This window comes from Lygodium microphyllum, chromosome 9 (assembly GCF_053477565.2).
Source record: "Lygodium microphyllum isolate KBCC chromosome 9, Lygodium_microphyllum_v1.1.10, whole genome shotgun sequence".
Lineage (NCBI taxonomy): Eukaryota > Viridiplantae > Streptophyta > Polypodiopsida > Schizaeales > Lygodiaceae > Lygodium > Lygodium microphyllum.
This window is the reverse complement of record NC_141143.1, coordinates 164852217-164869716: the sequence shown is the minus strand read 5'-3', so window position 1 is coordinate 164869716 and position 17500 is coordinate 164852217.

Here is a 17500-nt window from a genome sequence, read left to right as displayed (position 1 = left end):
CTGGCCCCTCCCTCTGCCTCGCTCTCACGTGATACCCCCTCCTCAAGATGCGAGGTATTTTGGGAGCGGAGGGTGTGCCATGTTGTGGGGGGGTTCGGTGGAGCGGGGTTTTTCCGAGGAGGGAGGGCGTGCCATGTTGCGCGGGCGGGTTGTTGGAGCGGGGATTTCTGAGGAGGGAGGGTGTGCCATGTCGCGGGGGGGTGCCATGTCGTGGGGGGGTTTCTTGAGGAGGTCCGTCGGGGGGTGGAAGGTTCCGTGTCGCGGGAGGGGGTCGTGTGCAGTGGGGTGTGTGTGCCGTGTCATTGCGGAGCGGGATTTCTTAGGAGGGAGGGTGTGCCATGTCGTGGGGGGGTGAGGTGACGTGCCGTGGGTCGAGCGGGGTTTTTGGAGGTGGGGTGCGCGGGGGATACGCCGCGTCGTCGGGGGGTGCGGTGGGGTGGAGGATGCGCCGTGTCGTGGGGGGGTGACGCGGGGTGGGCTGGGTCGAGCGGGGTTTTTGGAGGCGTGGCGGGGTCGTGTGGATAGAGCAGGATTTTTCGAGGTGGGGTGCGGGGGGGATGTGCCGCGTCGAGGGGGGGTGCGGTGGGGTGTGCCGTGACGCGGGGTGGGGTGGTGTGGATGCAGCGGGTTTTTCGAGGTGGGGTGGGGTGGTGTGGATGCAGCGGGTTTTCCGAGGTGGGGTGCGCGGGGGCGTCGTGGGGGGGTGACGCGGGGTGGGGTGGGTCGAGCGGGGTTTTCGGAGGCGTGGAGGGAGCGGGGTTTTTCGAGGTGGGGTGCGGGGGGGGCGTCGTGGGGGGGTGCGGTGGGGTGGGGGGGTGCGCCGTGTCGTGGGGGGGTGACGCGGGGTGGGGTGGGTCGAGCGGGGTTTTTCGAGGTGGGGTGCGGGGGGGGGGGATATGCGCCGCGTCGTGGGGGGGTGCGGTGGGGTGTGGGGGGTGTGCCGTGTCGTGGGGGGCTGACGCGAGGTGGGGTGGGTCGAGCGGGGTTTTCGGAGGCGTGGTGGGGTGGTATGGAGGGAGCGGGGTTTTTCGAGGTGGGGTGCGGGGCGGCGTCGTTGGGGGGTGCGGTGGGGTGGGGGGTGCGCCATGTCGTGGGGGGGTGACGCGGGGTGGGGTGGGTCGAGCGGGGTTTTCGGAGGCATTTTTGGTGTGGCGTGGAGGGAGCGGGGTTTTTCGAGGTGGGGTGCGGGGGGGGCGTCGTGGGGGGGTGCGGTGGGGTGGGGGTGCGCCGTGACGCGGGGTGGGGTGGGTCGAGCGCGGTTTTTTGGAGGTGTGGCGGGGTGGTGTGGAGGGAGCGCGGTTTTTCGAGGTGGGGTGCGGGGGGGCGTCGTGGGGGGGTGCGGTGGGGTGGGGGGGTGCGCCGTGTCATGGGGGAGTGACGCGGGGTTGGGGTGGTCAAGCGGGGTTTTTGGAGGAGAGGTGGGGTGCTGTGGAGGGAGCGGGGTTTTTCGAGGTGGGGTGCGCGGGGGCGTCGTGGGGGGGTGACGCGGGGTGGGGGTGGTCGAGCGGGGTTTTTGGAGGAGAGGTGGGGTGCTGTGGAGGGAGCGCGGTTTTTCGAGGTGGGGTGCGCGGGGGCGTCGTGGGGGGGTGCGGTGGGGTGGGGGGGTGCGCCGTGTCGTGGGGGAGTGACGCGGGCTTCGGGTGGTCAAGCGGGGTTTTTGGAGGAGAGGTGGGGTGCTGTGGAGGGAGCGGGGTTTTTCGAGGTGGGGAGCGGGGGGGGCGTCGTGGGGGGGTGACGCGGGGTGGGGGTGGGGGTGGTCGAGCGGGGTTTTTGGAGGAGAGGTGGGGTGCTGTGGAGGGAGCGCGGTTTTTCGAGGTGGGGTGCGGGGGGGCGTCGTGGGGGGGTGCGGTGGGGTGGGGGGGTGCGCCGTGTCGTGGGGGGGAGACGCGGGGTGGGGTGGGTCGAGCGGGGTTTTCGGAGGCGTGGTGGTGTGGCGTGGAGGGAGCGGGGTTTTTCGAGGTGGGGTGCGGGGGGGGCGTCGTGGGGGGTGCGGTGGGGTGGGGGGGTGCGCCGTGTCGTGGGGGGGTGACGCGGGGTGGGGTGGGTCGAGCGGGGTTTTTCGAGGTGGGGTGCGGGGGGGGGGGGGGATATGCGCCGCGTCGTGGGGGGGTGCGGTGGGGTGTGGGGGGTGTGCCGTGTCGTGGGGGGCTGACGCGAGGTGGGGTGGGTCGAGCGGGGTTTTCGGAGGCGTGGTGGGGTGGTATGGAGGGAGCGGGGTTTTTCGAGGTGGGGTGCGGGGGGGCGTCGTGGGGGGGTGACGCGGGGTGGGGGTGGGGGTGGTCGAGCGGGGTTTTTGGAGGAGAGGTGGGGTGCTATGGAGGGAGCGGGGTTTTTCGAGGTGGGGTGCGGGGGGGCGTCGTGGGGGGGTGACGCGGGGTGGGGGTGGGGGTGGTCGAGCGGGGTTTTTGGAGGAGAGGTGGGGTGCTGTGGAGGGAGCGCGGTTTTTGGAGGTGGGGTGCGGGGGGGCGTCGTGGGGGGGTGCGGTGGGGTGGGGGGGTGCGCCGTGTCGTGGGGGGGAGACGCGGGGTGGGGTGGGTCGAGCGGGGTTTTCGGAGGCGTGGTGGTGTGGCGTGGAGGGAGCGCGGTTTTTCGAGGTGGGATGCGGGGGGGGCGTCGTGGGGGGGTGCGGTGGGGTGGGGGGGTGCGCCGTGTCGTGGGGGGGTGACGCGGGGTGGGGTGGGTCGAGCGGGGTTTTTCGAGGTGGGGTGCGGGGGGGGGGGGATATGCGCCGCGTCGTGGGGGGGTGCGGTGGGGTGTGGGGGGTGTGCCGTGTCGTGGGGGGCTGACGCGAGGTGGGGTGGGTCGAGCGGGGTTTTCGGAGGCGTGGTGGGGTGGTATGGAGGGAGCGGGGTTTTTGGAGGTGGGGTGCGGGGCGGCGTCGTTGGGGGGTGCGGTGGGGTGGGGGGTGCGCCATGTCGTGGGGGGGTGATGCGGGGTGGGGTGGGTCGAGCGGGGTTTTCGGAGGCATTTGTGGTGTGGCGTGGAGGGAGCGGGGTTTTTCGAGGTGGGGTGCGAGGGGGGCGTCGTGGGGGGGTGCGGTGGGGTGGGGGTGCGCCGTGACGCGGGGTGGGGTGGGTCGAGCGCGGTTTTTTGGAGGCGTGGCAGGGTGGTGTGGAGGGAGCGCGGTTTTTCAAGGTGGGGTGCGGGGGGGCGTCGTGGGGGGGTGCGGTGGGGTGGGGGTGGGGGTGGTCGAGCGGGGTTTTTGGAGGAGAGGTGGGGTGCTGTCGAGGGAGCGCGGTTTTTCGAGGTGGGGTGCGGGGGGGCGTCGTGGGGGGGTGCGGTGGGGTGGGGGGATGCGCCGTGTCGTGGGGGGGAGACGCGGGGTGGGGTGGGTCGAGCGGAGTTTTCGGAGGCGTGGTGGTGTGGCGTGGAGGGAGCGGGGTTTTTCGAGGTGGGGTGCGGGGGGGGCGTCGTGGGGGGGTGCGGTGGGGTGGGGGGGTGCGCCGTGTCGTGGGGGGTGACGCGGGTTGGGGTGGGTCGAGCGGGGTTTTTCGAGGTGGGGTGCGGGGGGGGGGATATGCGCCGCGTCGTGGGGGGGTGCGGTGGGGTGTGGGGGGTGTGCCGTGTCGTGGGGGGCTGACGCGAGGTGGGGTGGGTCGAGCGGGGTTTTCGGAGGCGTGGTGGGGTGGTATGGAGGGAGCGGGGTTTTTCGAGGTGGGGTGCGGGGGGGCGTCGTGGGGGGGTGACGCGGGGTGGGGGTGGTCGAGCGGGGTTTTTGGAGGAGAGGTGGGGTGCTGTGGAGGGAGCGCGGTTTTTCGAGGTGGGGTGCGCGGGGGTGTCGTGAAGGGGTGCGGTGGGGTGGGGGGGTGCGCCGTGTCGTGGGGGAGTGACGCGGGGTTGGGGTGGTCAAGCGGGGTTTTTGGAGGAGAGGTGGGGTGCTGTGGAGGGAGCGGGGTTTTTCGAGGTGGGGTGCGGGGGGGCGTCGTGGGGGGGTGACGCGGGGTGGGGGTGGGGGTGGTCGAGCGGGGTTTTTGGAGGAGAGGTGGGGTGCTGTCGAGGGAGCGCGATTTTTCAAGGTGGGGTGCGGGGGGGCATCGTGGGGCGGTGCGGTGGGGTGGGGGGGTGCGGTGGGGCTGACGCGAGGTGGGGTGGGTCGAGCGGGGTTTTCGGAGGCGTGGTGGGGTGGTATGGAGGGAGCGGGGTTTTTCGAGGTGGGGTGCGGGGCGGCGTCGTTGGGGGGTGCGGTGGGGTGGGGGGGTGCGCCGTGTCGTGGGGGGGTGACGCGGGTTGGGGTGGGTCGAGCGGGGTTTCTCGAGGTGGGGTGCGGGGGGCATCGTGGGGGGGTGCGGTGGGGTGGAGGGTGGGCCGTGTCATGGGGGAGTGAGGCGGGGCACGGTGGGTCGAGCCTGGTTTTTGGAGGAGTGGTGGGGTGCTGTGGATGGAGCGGGGTTTTTCGAGGTGGGGTGGGGGGGGAGGCGCCGCGTCGTAGGGGGGTGCGGTGGGGTGGGGTGGGGGGGTGTGCCGTGTCGTGGGGGGTGATGCGGGGTGTCGCGATGCCCCCTCCCCCCCACCATGCCCCGACATGACGCGACGCGCCCCCTCCCCAACATAACATGACAACCCCCCTCCCCCCCCCATGACATCCCCCCATCCCCCATGACACGACACGACGCGATGCGCCCCCCCCATGACGTCCCCCCCTCAAAAATTCGCCTCCCCCCTCAACACACACCACCCCCCCCTCCCCCCCCTCAAAAATTCGGCCCCCCCATGACATCCCCCCCCAGCCCCCATGACACGACGCGACGCGACGCGCCCCGCCATGACACGACGCGCCCCCCCCTTCTCCCCTCAACACACACCACACCATGTCGCGACGTGCCGCGCCCCCCCCCCCCATGACATCCCCACCCCAGCCCCCCACCCACGACACGACATGATGCGACGCGCCCCCCCCCCCCCCATGACATCCTCACCCCACCCCCCCCCCATGACACGACACGATGCGACGCGCCCCCCCCCCCCCCATGACATCCCCCCCCATGGGATCCCCCCCCTCGGCGCCCCCCCATGACACGACACGATGCGATGTGCCACCCTCCCCTTAACACACACACCCACCCAACGCAATGCCCCCCCCCCCCCCCCGCGCCCCATGGCCTGACACGACGCGACGTGCTCCCCTCCCCTTAACACACCCACCCACCCTCCATGACGCCCTCCATGACGCGACGTGGAGGGGGGGGGGGAGGGGTGGTGTTTTGTGTGTTGAGCGGGGGGGGGGGTGGGGTGGTGTGTGTTGAGGGGGGGGGGGGGGGGGAAGGGGTAGTGTGGGGTGGTGTGTGTTGAGCGGGGTCGAGCGGGGTTTTCGGAGGCGTGGAGGGAGCGGGGTTTTTCGAGGTGGGGTGCGGGGGGGGCGTGGTGGGGTGGTGCGGTGGGGTGGGGGGGTGCGCCGTGTCGTGGGGGGGGACGCGGGGTGGGGTGGGTCGAGCGGGGTTTTTCGAGGTGGGGTGTGGGGGGGGGGGGATATGCGCCGCGTCGTGGGGGGGTGCGGTGGGGTGTGGGGGGTGTGCCGTGTCGTGGGGGGCTGACGCGAGGTGGGGTGGGTCGAGCGGGGTTTTCGGAGGCGTGGTGGGGTGGTCGAGCGGGGTTTTTCGAGGTGGGGTGCGGGGGGGGGGGGGATATGCGCCGCGTCGTGGGGGGGTGCGGTGGGGTGTGGGGGGTGTGCCGTGTCGTGGGGGGCTGACGCGAGGTGGGGTGGGTCGAGCGGGGTTTTCGGAGGCGTGGTGGGGTGGTATGGAGGGAGCGGGGTTTTTCGAGGTGGGGTGCGGGGCGGCGTCGTTGGGGGGTGCGGTGGGGTGGGGGGTGCACCATGTCGTGGGGGGGTGACGCGGGGTGGGGTGGGTCGAGCGGGGTTTTCGGAGGCATTTGTGGTGTGGCGTGGAGGGAGCGGGGTTTTTCGAGGTGGGGTGCGGGGGGGGCGTCGTGGGGGGGTGCGGTGGGGTGGGGGTGCGCCGTGACGCGGGGTGGGGTGGGTCGAGCGCGGTTTTTTGGAGGCGTGGCGGGGTGGTGTGGAGGGAGGGAGCGCGGTTTTTCGAGGTGGGGTGCGGGGGGGCGTCGTGGGGGGGTGCGGTGGGGTGGGGGGGTGCGCCGTGTCATGGGGGAGTGACGCGGGGTTGGGGTGGTCAAGCGGGGTTTTTGGAGGAGAGGTGGGGTGCTGTGGAGGGAGCGGGGTTTTTCGAGGTGGGGTGTGGGGGGGCGTTGTGGGGGGGTGACGCGGGGTGGGGGTGGGGGTGGTCGAGCGGGGTTTTTGGAGGAGAGGTGGGGTGCTGTCGAGGGAGCGCGGTTTTTCAAGGTGGGGTGCGGGGGGGCATCGTGGGGGGGTGCGGTGGGGTGGGGGGGTGCGGTGGGGCTGACGCGAGGTGGGGTGGGTCGAGCGGGGTTTTCGGAGGCGTGGTGGGGTGGTATGGAGGGAGCGGGGTTTTTCGAGGTGGGGTGCGGGGCGGCGTCGTTGGGGGGTGCGGTGGGGTGGGGGGTGCGCCATGTCGTGGGGGGGTGACGCGGGGTGGGGTGGGTCGAGCGGGGTTTTCGGAGGCATTTGTGGTGTGGCGTGGAGGGAGCGGGGTTTTTGGAGGTGGGGTGCGGGGGGGGCGTCGTGGGGGGGTGCGGTGGGGTGGGGGGGTGTGCCGTGTCATGGGGGAGTGACGTGGGGTTGGGTGGGTCGAGCGGGGTTTTTCGACGTGGGGTGAGGGGGGGTGGGGGGGTGCGCCGTGTCGTGGGGGGGTGCGGTGGGGTGTGGGGGGTGTGCCGTGTCGTGGGGGGGCTCACGCGAGGTGGGGTGGGTCGAGCGGGGTTTTCGGAGGCGTGGTGGGGTGGTATGGAGGGAGCGGGGTTTTTCGAGGTGGGGTGCGGGGCGGCGTCGTTGGGGGGTGCGGTGGGGTGGGGGGTGCGCCATGTCGTGGGGGGGTGACGCGGGGTGGGGTGGGTCGAGCGGGGTTTTCGGAGGCATTTGTGGTGTGGCGTGAAGGGAGCGGTGTTTTTCGAGGTGGGGTGCGGGGGGGGCGTCGTGGGGGGGTGCGGTGGGGTGGGGATGCGCCGTGACGCGGGGTGGGGTGGGTCGAGCGCGGTTTTTTGGAGGCGTGGCGGGGTGGTGTGGAGGGAGGGAGCGCGGTTTTTCGAGGTGGGGTGCGGGGGGGCGTCGTGGGGGGGTGCGGTGGGGTGGGGGGGTGCGCCGTGTCATGGGGGAGTGACGCGGGGTTGGGGTGGTCAAGCCGGGTTTTTGGAGGAGAGGTGGGGTGCTGTGGAGGGAGCGGGGTTTTTCGAGGTGGGGTGCGGGGGGGCGTCGTGGGGGGGTGACGCGGGGTGGGGGTGGTCGAGCGGGGTTTTTGGAGGAGAGGTGGGGTGCTGTGGAGGGAGCGCGGTTTTTCGAGGTGGGGTGCGCGGGGGCGTCGTGAAGGGGTGCGGTGGGGTGGGGGGGTGCGCCGTGTCATGGGGGAGTGACGCGGGGTTGGGGTGGTCAAGCGGGGTTTTTGGAGGAGAGGTGGGGTGCTGTGGAGGGAGCGGGGTTTTTCGAGGTGGGGTGTGGGGGGGCGTTGTGGGGGGGTGACGCGGGGTGGGGGTGGGGGTGGTCGAGCGGGGTTTTTGGAGGAGAGGTGGGGTGCTGTCGAGGGAGCGCGGTTTTTCAAGGTGGGGTGCGGGGGGGCATCGTGGGGGGGTGCGGTGGGGTGGGGGGGTGCGGTGGGGCTGACGCGAGGTGGGGTGGGTCGAGCGGGGTTTTCGGAGGCGTGGTGGGGTGGTATGGAGGGAGCGGGGTTTTTCGAGGTGGGGTGCGGGGCGGCGTCGTTGGGGGGTGCGGTGGGGTGGGGGGTGCGCCATGTCGTGGGGGGGTGACGCGGGGTGGGGTGGGTCGAGCGGGGTTTTCGGAGGCATTTGTGGTGTGGCGTGGAGGGAGCGGGGTTTTTGGAGGTGGGGTGCGGGGGGGGCGTCGTGGGGGGGTGCGGTGGGGTGGGGGGGTGTGCCGTGTCATGGGGGAGTGACGTGGGGTTGGGTGGGTCGAGCGGGGTTTTTCGACGTGGGGTGAGGGGGGGTGGGGGGGTGCGCCGTGTCGTGGGGGGGTGCGGTGGGGTGTGGGGGGTGTGCCGTGTCGTGGGGGGGCTCACGCGAGGTGGGGTGGGTCGAGCGGGGTTTTCGGAGGCGTGGTGGGGTGGTGTGGAGGGAGCGGGGTTTCTCGAGGTGGGGTGCGGGGGGCATCGTGGGGGGGTGCGGTGGGGTGGAGGGTGGGCCGTGTCATGGGGGAGTGAGGCGGGGCACGGTGGGTCGAGCCTGGTTTTTGGAGGAGTGGTGGGGTGCTGTGGATGGAGCGGGGTTTTTCGAGGTGGGGTGGGGGGGGAGGCGCCGCGTCGTAGGGGGGTGCGGTGGGGTGGGGTGGGGGGGTGTGCCGTGTCGTGGGGGGTGATGCGGGGTGTCGCGATGCCCCCTCCCCCCACCATGCCCCGACATGACGCGACGCGCCCCCTCCCCAACATAACATGACAACCCCCCTCCCCCCCCCCATGACATCCCCCCATCCCCCATGACACGACACGACGCGATGCGCCCCCCCCATGACGTCCCCCCCTCAAAAATTCGCCTCCCCCCTCAACACACACCACCCCCCCCCTCCCCCCCTCAAAAATTCGGCCCCCCCATGACATCCCCCCCCAGCCCCCATGACACGACGCGACGCGACGCGCCCCGCCATGACACGACGCGCCCCCCCCTTCTCCCCTCAACACACACCACACCATGTCGCGACGTGCCGCGCCCCCCCCCCCCCATGACATCCCCACCCCAGCCCCCCACCCACGACACGACATGATGCGACGCGCCCCCCCCCCCCCATGACATCCTCACCCCACCCCCCCCCCCATGACACGACACGATGCGACGCGCCCCCCCCCCCCCCCATGACATCCCCCCCCATGGGATCCCCCCCCTCGGCGCCCCCCCATGACACGACACGATGCGATGTGCCACCCTCCCCTTAACACACACACCCACCCAACGCAATGCCCCCCCCCCCCCCCCCCGCGCCCCATGGCCTGACACGACGCGACGTGCTCCCCTCCCCTTAACACACCCACCCACCCTCCATGACGCCCTCCATGACGCGACGTGGAGGGGGGGGGGGAGGGGTGGTGTTTTGTGTGTTGAGCGGGGGGGGGGGGGTGGGGTGGTGTGTGTTGAGGGGGGGGGGGGGGGGGGGAAGGGGTAGTGTGGGGTGGTGTGTGTTGAGCGGGGTCGAGCGGGGTTTTCGGAGGCGTGGAGGGAGCGGGGTTTTTCGAGGTGGGGTGCGGGGGGGGCGTGGTGGGGTGGTGCGGTGGGGTGGGGGGGTGCGCCGTGTCGTGGGGGGGGACGCGGGGTGGGGTGGGTCGAGCGGGGTTTTTCGAGGTGGGGTGTGGGGGGGGGGGGATATGCGCCGCGTCGTGGGGGGGTGCGGTGGGGTGTGGGGGGTGTGCCGTGTCGTGGGGGGCTGACGCGAGGTGGGGTGGGTCGAGCGGGGTTTTCGGAGGCGTGGTGGGGTGGTCGAGCGGGGTTTTTCGAGGTGGGGTGCGGGGGGGGGGGGATATGCGCCGCGTCGTGGGGGGGTGCGGTGGGGTGTGGGGGGTGTGCCGTGTCGTGGGGGGCTGACGCGAGGTGGGGTGGGTCGAGCGGGGTTTTCGGAGGCGTGGTGGGGTGGTATGGAGGGAGCGGGGTTTTTCGAGGTGGGGTGCGGGGCGGCGTCGTTGGGGGGTGCGGTGGGGTGGGGGGTGCACCATGTCGTGGGGGGGTGACGCGGGGTGGGGTGGGTCGAGCGGGGTTTTCGGAGGCATTTGTGGTGTGGCGTGGAGGGAGCGGGGTTTTTCGAGGTGGGGTGCGGGGGGGGCGTCGTGGGGGGGTGCGGTGGGGTGGGGGTGCGCCGTGACGCGGGGTGGGGTGGGTCGAGCGCGGTTTTTTGGAGGTGTGGCGGGGTGGTGTGGAGGGAGCGCGGTTTTTCGAGGTGGGGTGCGGTTGGGCGTCGTGGGGGGGTGCGGTGGGGTGGGGGGGTGCGCCGTGTCATGGGGGAGTGACGCGGGGTTGGGGTGGTCAAGCGGGGTTTTTGGAGGAGAGGTGGGGTGCTGTGGAGGGAGCGGGGTTTTTCGAGGTGGGGTGCGCGGGGGCGTCGTGGGGGGGTGCGGTGGGGTGGGGGGGTGCACCGTGTCGTGGGGGGGAGACGCGGGGTGGGGTGGGTCGAGCGGGGTTTTCGGAGGTGTGGTGGTGTGGCGTGGAGGGAGCAGGGTTTTTCGAGGTGGGGTGCGGGGGGGGCGTCGTGGGGGGGTGCGGTGGGGTGGGGGGGTGCACCGTGTCGTGGGGGGGTGACGCGGGGTTGGGGTGGTCAAGCGGGGTTTTTGGAGGAGAGGTGGGGTGCTGTGGAGGGAGCGGGGTTTTTCGAGGTGGGGTGCGGGGGGGCGTCGTGGGGGGGTGACGCGGGGTGGGGGTTGGGGTGGTCAAGCGGGGTTTTTGGAGGAGAGGTGGGGTGCTGTGGAGGGAGCGGGGTTTTTTGAGGTGGGGTGCGCGGGGGCGTCGTGGGGGGGTGACGCGGGGTGGGGGTGGTCGAGCGGGGTTTTTGGAGGAGAGGTGGGGTGCTGTGGAGGGAGCGCGGTTTTTCGAGGTGGGGTGCGCGGGGGCGTCGTGGGGGGGTGCGGTGGGGTGGGGGGGTGCGCCGTGTCGTGGGGGAGTGAAGCGGGGTTGGGGTGGTCAAGCGGGGTTTTTGGAGGAGAGGTGGGGTGCTGTGGAGGGAGCGGGGTTTTTCGAGGTGGGGTGCGGGGGGGCGTCGTGGGGGGGTGACACGGGGTGGGGGTGGGGGTGGTCAAGCGGGGTTTTTGGAGGAGAGGTGGGGTGCTATGGAGGGAGCGCGGTTTTTCGAGGTGGGGTGCGGGGGGGCGTCGTGGGGGGGTGCGGTGGGGTGGGGGGGTGCGCCGTGTCGTGGGGGGGAGACGCGGGGTGGGGTGGGTCGAGCGGGGTTTTCGGAGGCGTGGTGGTGTGGCGTGGAGGGAGCGGGGTTTTTCGAGGTGGGGTGCGGGGGGGGCGTCGTGGGGGGGTGCGGTGGGGTGGGGGGGTGCGCCGTGTCGTGGGGGGGTGACGCGGGGTGGGGTGGGTCGAGCGGGGTTTTTCGAGGTGGGGTGCGGGGGGGGGGGGGGATATGCACCGCGTCGTGGGGGGGTACGGTGGGGTGTGGGGGGTGTGCCGTGTCGTGGGGGGCTGACGCGAGGTGGGGTGGGTCGAGCGGGGTTTTCGGAGGCATGGTGGGGTGGTATGGAGGGAGCGGGGTTTTTCGAGGTGGGGTGCGGGGCGGCGTCGTTGGGGGGTGCGGTGGGGTGGGGCGTGCGCCATGTCGTGGGGGGGTGACGCGGGGTGGGGTGGGTCGAGCGGGGTTTTCGGAGGCATTTGTGGTGTGGCGTGGAGGGAGCGGGGTTTTTCGAGGTGGGGTGCGGGGGGGGCGTCGTGGGGGGGTGCGGTGGGTCGAGCGCGGTTTTTTGGAGGCGTGGCGGGGTGCTGTGGAGGGAGCGCGGTTTTTCGAGGTGGGGTGCGGGGGGGCGTCGTGGGGGGGTGCGGTGGGGTGGGGGGGTGCGCCGTGTCATGGGGGAGTGACGCGGGGTTGGGGTGGTCAAGCGGGGTTTTTGGAGGAGAGGTGGGGTGCTGTGGAGGGAGCGGGGTTTTTCGAGGTGGGGTGCGCGGGGGCGTTGTGGGGGGGTGACGCGGGGTGGGGGTGGTGGAGCGGGGTTTTTGGAGGAGAGGTGGGGTGCTGTGGAGGGAGCGCGGTTTTTCGAGGTGGGGTGCGCGGGGGCGTCGTGGGGGGGTGCGGTGGGGTGGGGGGGTGCCCCGTGTCGTGGGGGAGTGACGCGGGGTTGGGGTGGTCAAGCGGGGTTTTTGGAGGAGAGGTGGGGTGCTGTGGAGGGAGCAGGGTTTTTCGAGGTGGGGTGCGGGGGGACGTCGTGGGGGGGTGAGGCGGGGTGGGGGTGGGGGTGGTCGAGCGGGGTTTTTGGAGGAGAGGTGGGGTGCTGTCGAGGGAGCGCGGTTTTTTGAGGTGGGGTGCGGGGGGGCGTCGTGGGGGGGAGCGGTGGGGTGGGGGGGTGCGCCGTGTCGTGGGGGGGAGACGCGGGGTGGGGTGGGTCGAGCGGGGTTTTCGGAGGCGTGGTGGTGTGGCGTGGAGGGAGCGGGGTTTTTCGAGGTGGGGTGCGGGGGGGGCGTCGTGGGGGGGTGCGGTGGGGTGGGGGGGTGCGCCGTGTCGTGGGGGGGTGACGCGGGGTGGGGTGGGTCGAGCGGGGTTTTTCGAGGTGGGGTGCGGGGGGGGGGATATGCGCCGCGTCGTGGGGGGGTGCGGTGGGGTGTGGGGGGTGTGCCGTGTCGTGGGGGGCTGACGCGAGGTGGGGTGGGTCGAGCGGGGTTTTCGGAGGCGTGGTGGGGTTGTATGGAGGGAGCGGGGTTTTTGGAGGTGGGGTGCGGGGCGGCGTCGTTGGGGGGTGCGGTGGGGTGGGGGGTGCGCCATGTCGTGGGGGGGTGACGCGGGGTGGGGTGGGTCGAGCGGGGTTTTCGGAGGCATTTGTGGTGTGGCGTGGAGGGAGCGGGGTTTTTCGAGGTGGGGTGCGGGGGGGGCGTCGTGGGGGGGTGCGGTGGGGTGGGGGGGTGTGCCGTGTCATGGGGGATTGACGTGGGGTTGGGTGGGTCGAGCGGGGTTTTTCGATGTGGGGTGAGGGGGGGTGGGGGGGTGCGCCGTGTCGTGGGGGGGTGCGGTGGGGTGTGGGGGGTGTGCCGTGTCGTGGGGGGGCTCACGCGAGGTGGGGTGGGTCGAGCGGGGTTTTCGGAGGCGTGGTGGGGTGGTGTGGAGGGAGCGGGGTTTCTCGAGGTGGGGTGCGGGGGGCATCGTGGGTGGGTGCGGTGGGGTGGAGGGTGCGCCGTGTCGTGGGGGAGTGAGGCGGGGCACGGTGGGTCGAGCCTGGTTTTTGGAGGAGTGGTGGGGTGCTGTGGATGGAGCAAGGTTTTTCGAGGTGGGGTGGGGGGGGAGGCGCCGTGTCGTAGGGGGGTGCCGTGGGGTGGGGTGGGGGGGTGTGCCGTGTCGTGGGGGGTGACGCGGGGTGTCGCGATGCCCCTTCCCCCCACCATGCCCCGACATGACGCGACGCTCCCCCTCCCCAACATAACATGACAACCCCTCTCCCCCCCCCATGACATCCCCCCATCCCCCATGACACGACACGACGCGATGCGCCCCCCCCCATGACGTCCCCCCCTCAAAAATTCGCCTCCCCCCTCAACACACACCACCCCCCCCTCCCCCCCCTCAAAAATTCGGCCCCCCCATGACATGCCCCCCCAGCCCCCATGACACGACGCGGCCCGCCATGACACGACACGACACGACGTGCCCCCCCCTCCCCCCTCAACACACACCACACCATGTCGCGACGTGCCGCGCCCCCCCCCCCCCCATGACATCCCCACCCCAGCCCCCCCACCCACGACACGACATGATGCGACGTGCGCCCCCCCCCCCCCCCATGACATCCTCACCCCACCCCCCCCCCATGACACGACACGATGCGACGCGCCCCCCCCCCCATGACATCCCCCCACATGGGATCCCCCCCCCTCCCCGCCCCCCAATGACACGACACGATGCGATGTGCCACCCTCCCCTTAACACACACACCCACCCAACGCAATGCCCCCCCCCCCCCCGCGCCCCATGGCCTGACACGACGCGACGTGCTCCCCTCCCCTTAACACACCCACCCACCCTCCATGACGCCCTCCATGACGCGATGTGGAGGGGGGGGGGGAGGGGTGGTGTTTTGTGTGTTGAGGGGGGGGGGGGGGAAGGGGTGGTGTGGGGTGGTGTGTGTTGAGGGGGGGGGGGCGAGGGGTGGTGTGGTGTGTGTTCAGGGGGGGGGGGGGGGGGGGCGAATTTTGGGGGGGGGGAAGGGGCGAAATTTGGAGGGGGAGGAGGGCGAATTTTTTTGGGGGGGGGGGGGGGAGGGGTGGGGTGGTGTGTGTTGAGGGGGGGGCTAAATTTGGAGGGGGGGAAGGGGAGGGGTGGTGTGGTGTGGTGTGTGTTGAGGGGGGGGGTGGGGTGGTGTGTGTTGAGGGGGGGGGGAAGGGTGGGGAGGTGTGTATTGAGGGGGGGGGCGAATTTTTGGGGGGGGGGGAGGGGTGGTGTGTGTTGGGGGCGGGGGGGGGGGGAAATTTTGGAGGGGGGAGGTAGGGGTGGTGTGGTGTGGTGTGGTGTGTGTTGAGGGGGGTGGCCGAATTTTTTTGGGGGGGGGGTGGGGTGGTGTGTGTTGGGGGGGGGGGCGAATTTTTTGGGGGCGGGGAGGGGGGGGGGGAGAGGTGGGGTGGTGTGTGTTGAGGGGGGGGCGAAATTTGGTGGAGGGGAAGGGGAGGGGTGGTGTGGTGTGGTGTGGTGTGTGTTGAGGGGAGGGGGGAAGGGTGGGGAGGTGTGTATTGAGGGGGGGTGTGTATTGAGGGGGAGGAGGTGTGTATTGAGGGGGAGGAGGGCGAATTTTTTGGGGGGGGGGGGGAGGGGTGGGGTGGTGTGTGTTGAGGGGGGGGGCTAAATTTGGAGGGGGGGAAGGGGAGGGGTGGTGTGTGTTGAGGGGGGGGTGGGGTGGTGTGTGTTGAGGGGGGGAGGAAGGGTGGGGAGGTGTGTATTGAGGGGGGGGGGCGAATTTTTGGGGGGGGGGGAGGGGTGGTGTGTGTTGGGGGCGGGGGGGGGGGGGGGAGAATTTTGGAGGGGGAAGGTAGGGGTGGTGTGGTGTGGTGTGGTGTGTGTTGAGGGGGGTGGCCGAATTTTTTTGGGGGGGGGGTGGGGTGGTGTGTGTTGGGGGGGGGGGGGGCGAATTTTTTGGGGGCGGGGAGGGGGGGGGGGGAGAGGTGGGGTGGTGTGTGTTGAGGGGGGGGCGAAATTTGGTGGAGGGGAAGGGGAGGGGTGGTGTGGTGTGTGTTGAGGGGGGGGGGGAGGGGTGGTGTGGTGTGTGTTGAGGGGGAGGGGGAATTTTTGGGGGGGGGGGGGGGGGCGAATTTTGGAGGGGGGGTGGCAAATTTTTGGGGGGGGAAGGGGCGAAATTTGGAGGGGGGGCGAATTTTTGGGGCGGGGGGGGAGGGGTGGGGTGGTGTGTGTTGAGGGGGGGGGCGAAATTTCGAGGGGGGGAAGGGGAGGGGTGGTGTGGTGTGGTGTGTGTTGAGGGGAGGGGGGGATTTTTGAGGGGGGGGGGGAGGGGTGGTGTGGTGTGGTGTGTGTTGAGGGGGGGGGTGGGGTGGTGTGTGTTGAGGGCGGGGGGGGGGGAGGGGTGGTGTGGTGTGGGGTGGTGTGTGTTGAGGGGGGGGGGCGAATTTTTTGGGGGGGGGGGGGAGGGGGGGGGGTGGTGTGTGTTGAGGGGTGGGCGAAATTTGGAGGGGGGGAAGGGGAGGGGTGGTGTGGTGTGTGTTGAGGGGGGGGGGGATTTTTGAGAGGGGGGGGAGGGGTGGTGTGGTGTGTGTTGAGGGGGGGGGGAAAGGGTGGGGAGGTGTGTATTGAGGGGGGGGGGGCGCGAATTTTTGGGGGGGGGGGAGGGGTGGTGTGTGTTGGGGCCGGGGGTGGGGGTGGGGGGGCAAATTTTGGAGGGGGGGGGAGGGGTGGTGTGGTGTGGTGTGTGTTGAGGGGGGTGGCCGAATTTTGGGGGGGGGGGTGGGGTGGTGTGTGTTGGGGGGGGGGCGAATTCTTTCGGGGCGGGGGCGGGGGAGGGGTGGGGTGGTGTGTGTTGAGGGGGGGGCGAAATTTGGAGGGGGGGAAGGGGAGGGGTGGTGTGGTGTGTGTTGAGGGTGGGGGGGATTTTTGAGTGGGGGGGAGGGGTGGTGTGGTGTGTGTTGAGGGGGGGGGGGGGGGAGGGGTGGTGTGGGGTGGTGTGTGTTGAGGGGGGGGGGGGGTGGGGAGGGGTGGTGTGGCGTGGTGTGTGTTGAGGGGGGGGGGGCGAATTTTTGGGGGGGAAGGGGCGAAATTTGGACGGGGGGGGCGAATTTTTTGGGGGGGGGGGGAGGGGTGGGGTGGTGTGTGTTGAGGGGAAGGCGAAATTTGGAGGGGGGGAAGGGGAGGGGTGGTGTGGTGTGGTGTGGTGTGGTGTGTGTTGAGGGGGGTGGCCGAATTTTTTTGGGGGGGGGGTTGAGTGGTGTGTGTTTTGGGGGGGGGCGAATTTTTTGGGGGCGGGGGGGGGGGGGAGGGGTGGGGTGGTGTGTGTTGAGGGGGGGGCGAAATTTGGTGGGGGGGAAGGGGAGGGGTGGTGTGGTGTGTGTTGAGGGGGGGGGGGAGGGGTGGTGTGGTGTGTGTTGAGGGGGGGGGGGGGGGAGGGGTGGTGTGGTGTGTGTTGGGGGGGGGGGGGTGGGGTGGTGTGTGTTGAGGGGGGAGGGGTGGGAAATTTTTGGGGGGGGGCGAATTTTGGAGGGGGGGGGGAGCGGTGGTGTGGTGTGGTGTGTGTTGAGGGGGGGGGGGCAAATTTTTGGGGGGGGAAGGGGCGAAATTTCGAGGGGGGGGCGAATTTTTGGGGCGGGGGGGGAGGGGTGGGGTGGTGTGTGTTGAGGGGGGGCGAAATTTCGAGGGGGGGAAGGGGAGGGGTGGTGTGGTGTGTGTTGAGGGGGGGGGGATTTTTGAGGGGGGGGGGGAGGGGTGGTGTGGTGTGTGTTGAGGGGGGGGGGTGGGGTGGTGTGTGTTGAGGGGGGGGGGGGGGGGGGGGGGCGAATTTTGGAGGGGGGGGGAGGGGTGGTGTGGTGTGGTGTGTGTTGAGGGGGGGGGGGGATTTTTGAGGGGGGGGGAGGGGTGGTGTGGTGTGTGTTGAGGGGGCGGCGGGGAATTTTTGAGGGGGGGGGAGGGGTTGTGTGGTGTGTGTTGGGGGGGGGGTGGGGTGGTGTGTGTTGGGGGGGGGGTGGGGTGGTGTGTGTTGAGGGGGGGGGGGGGGGAATTTTTGGGGGGGGGGAGGGGTGGTGTGGTGTGGTGTGTGTTGAGGGGGGGGGGGGAGGGGTGGTGTGGTGTTTGTTGAGGGGGGGGCGGGTGGGGAGGTGTGTATTGAGGGGGGGGGGCGCGAATTTTTGGGGGGGGGGAGGGGTGGTTTGTGTGGGGGGCGGGGGGGGGGGGGGGGGGGGGCAAATTTTGGAGGGGGGGGAGAGGGTGTGTGGTGTGGTGTGTGTTGAGGGGGGTGGCCGAATTTTTGGGGGGGGGGGGTGGGGTGGTGTGTGTTGGGGGGGGGGGGGGCGAATTTTTTGGGGGCGGGGGGGGGAGGGGTGGGGTGGTGTGTGTTGAGGGGGGGGCGAAATTTGGAGGGGGGGAAGGGGGAGGGGTGGTGTGGTGTGTGTTGAGGGGGGGGGGATTTTTGAGGGGGGGGGAGGGGTGGTGTGGTGTGGTGTGTGTTGAGGGGGGGGGGAATTTTTGAGAGGGGGGAGGCGTGGTGTGGGGTGGTGTGGTGTGGTGTGTGTTGAGGGGGGGGGGGGCGAATTTTTGGGGGTGGAAGGGGCGAAATTTGGACGGGGGGGGCGAATT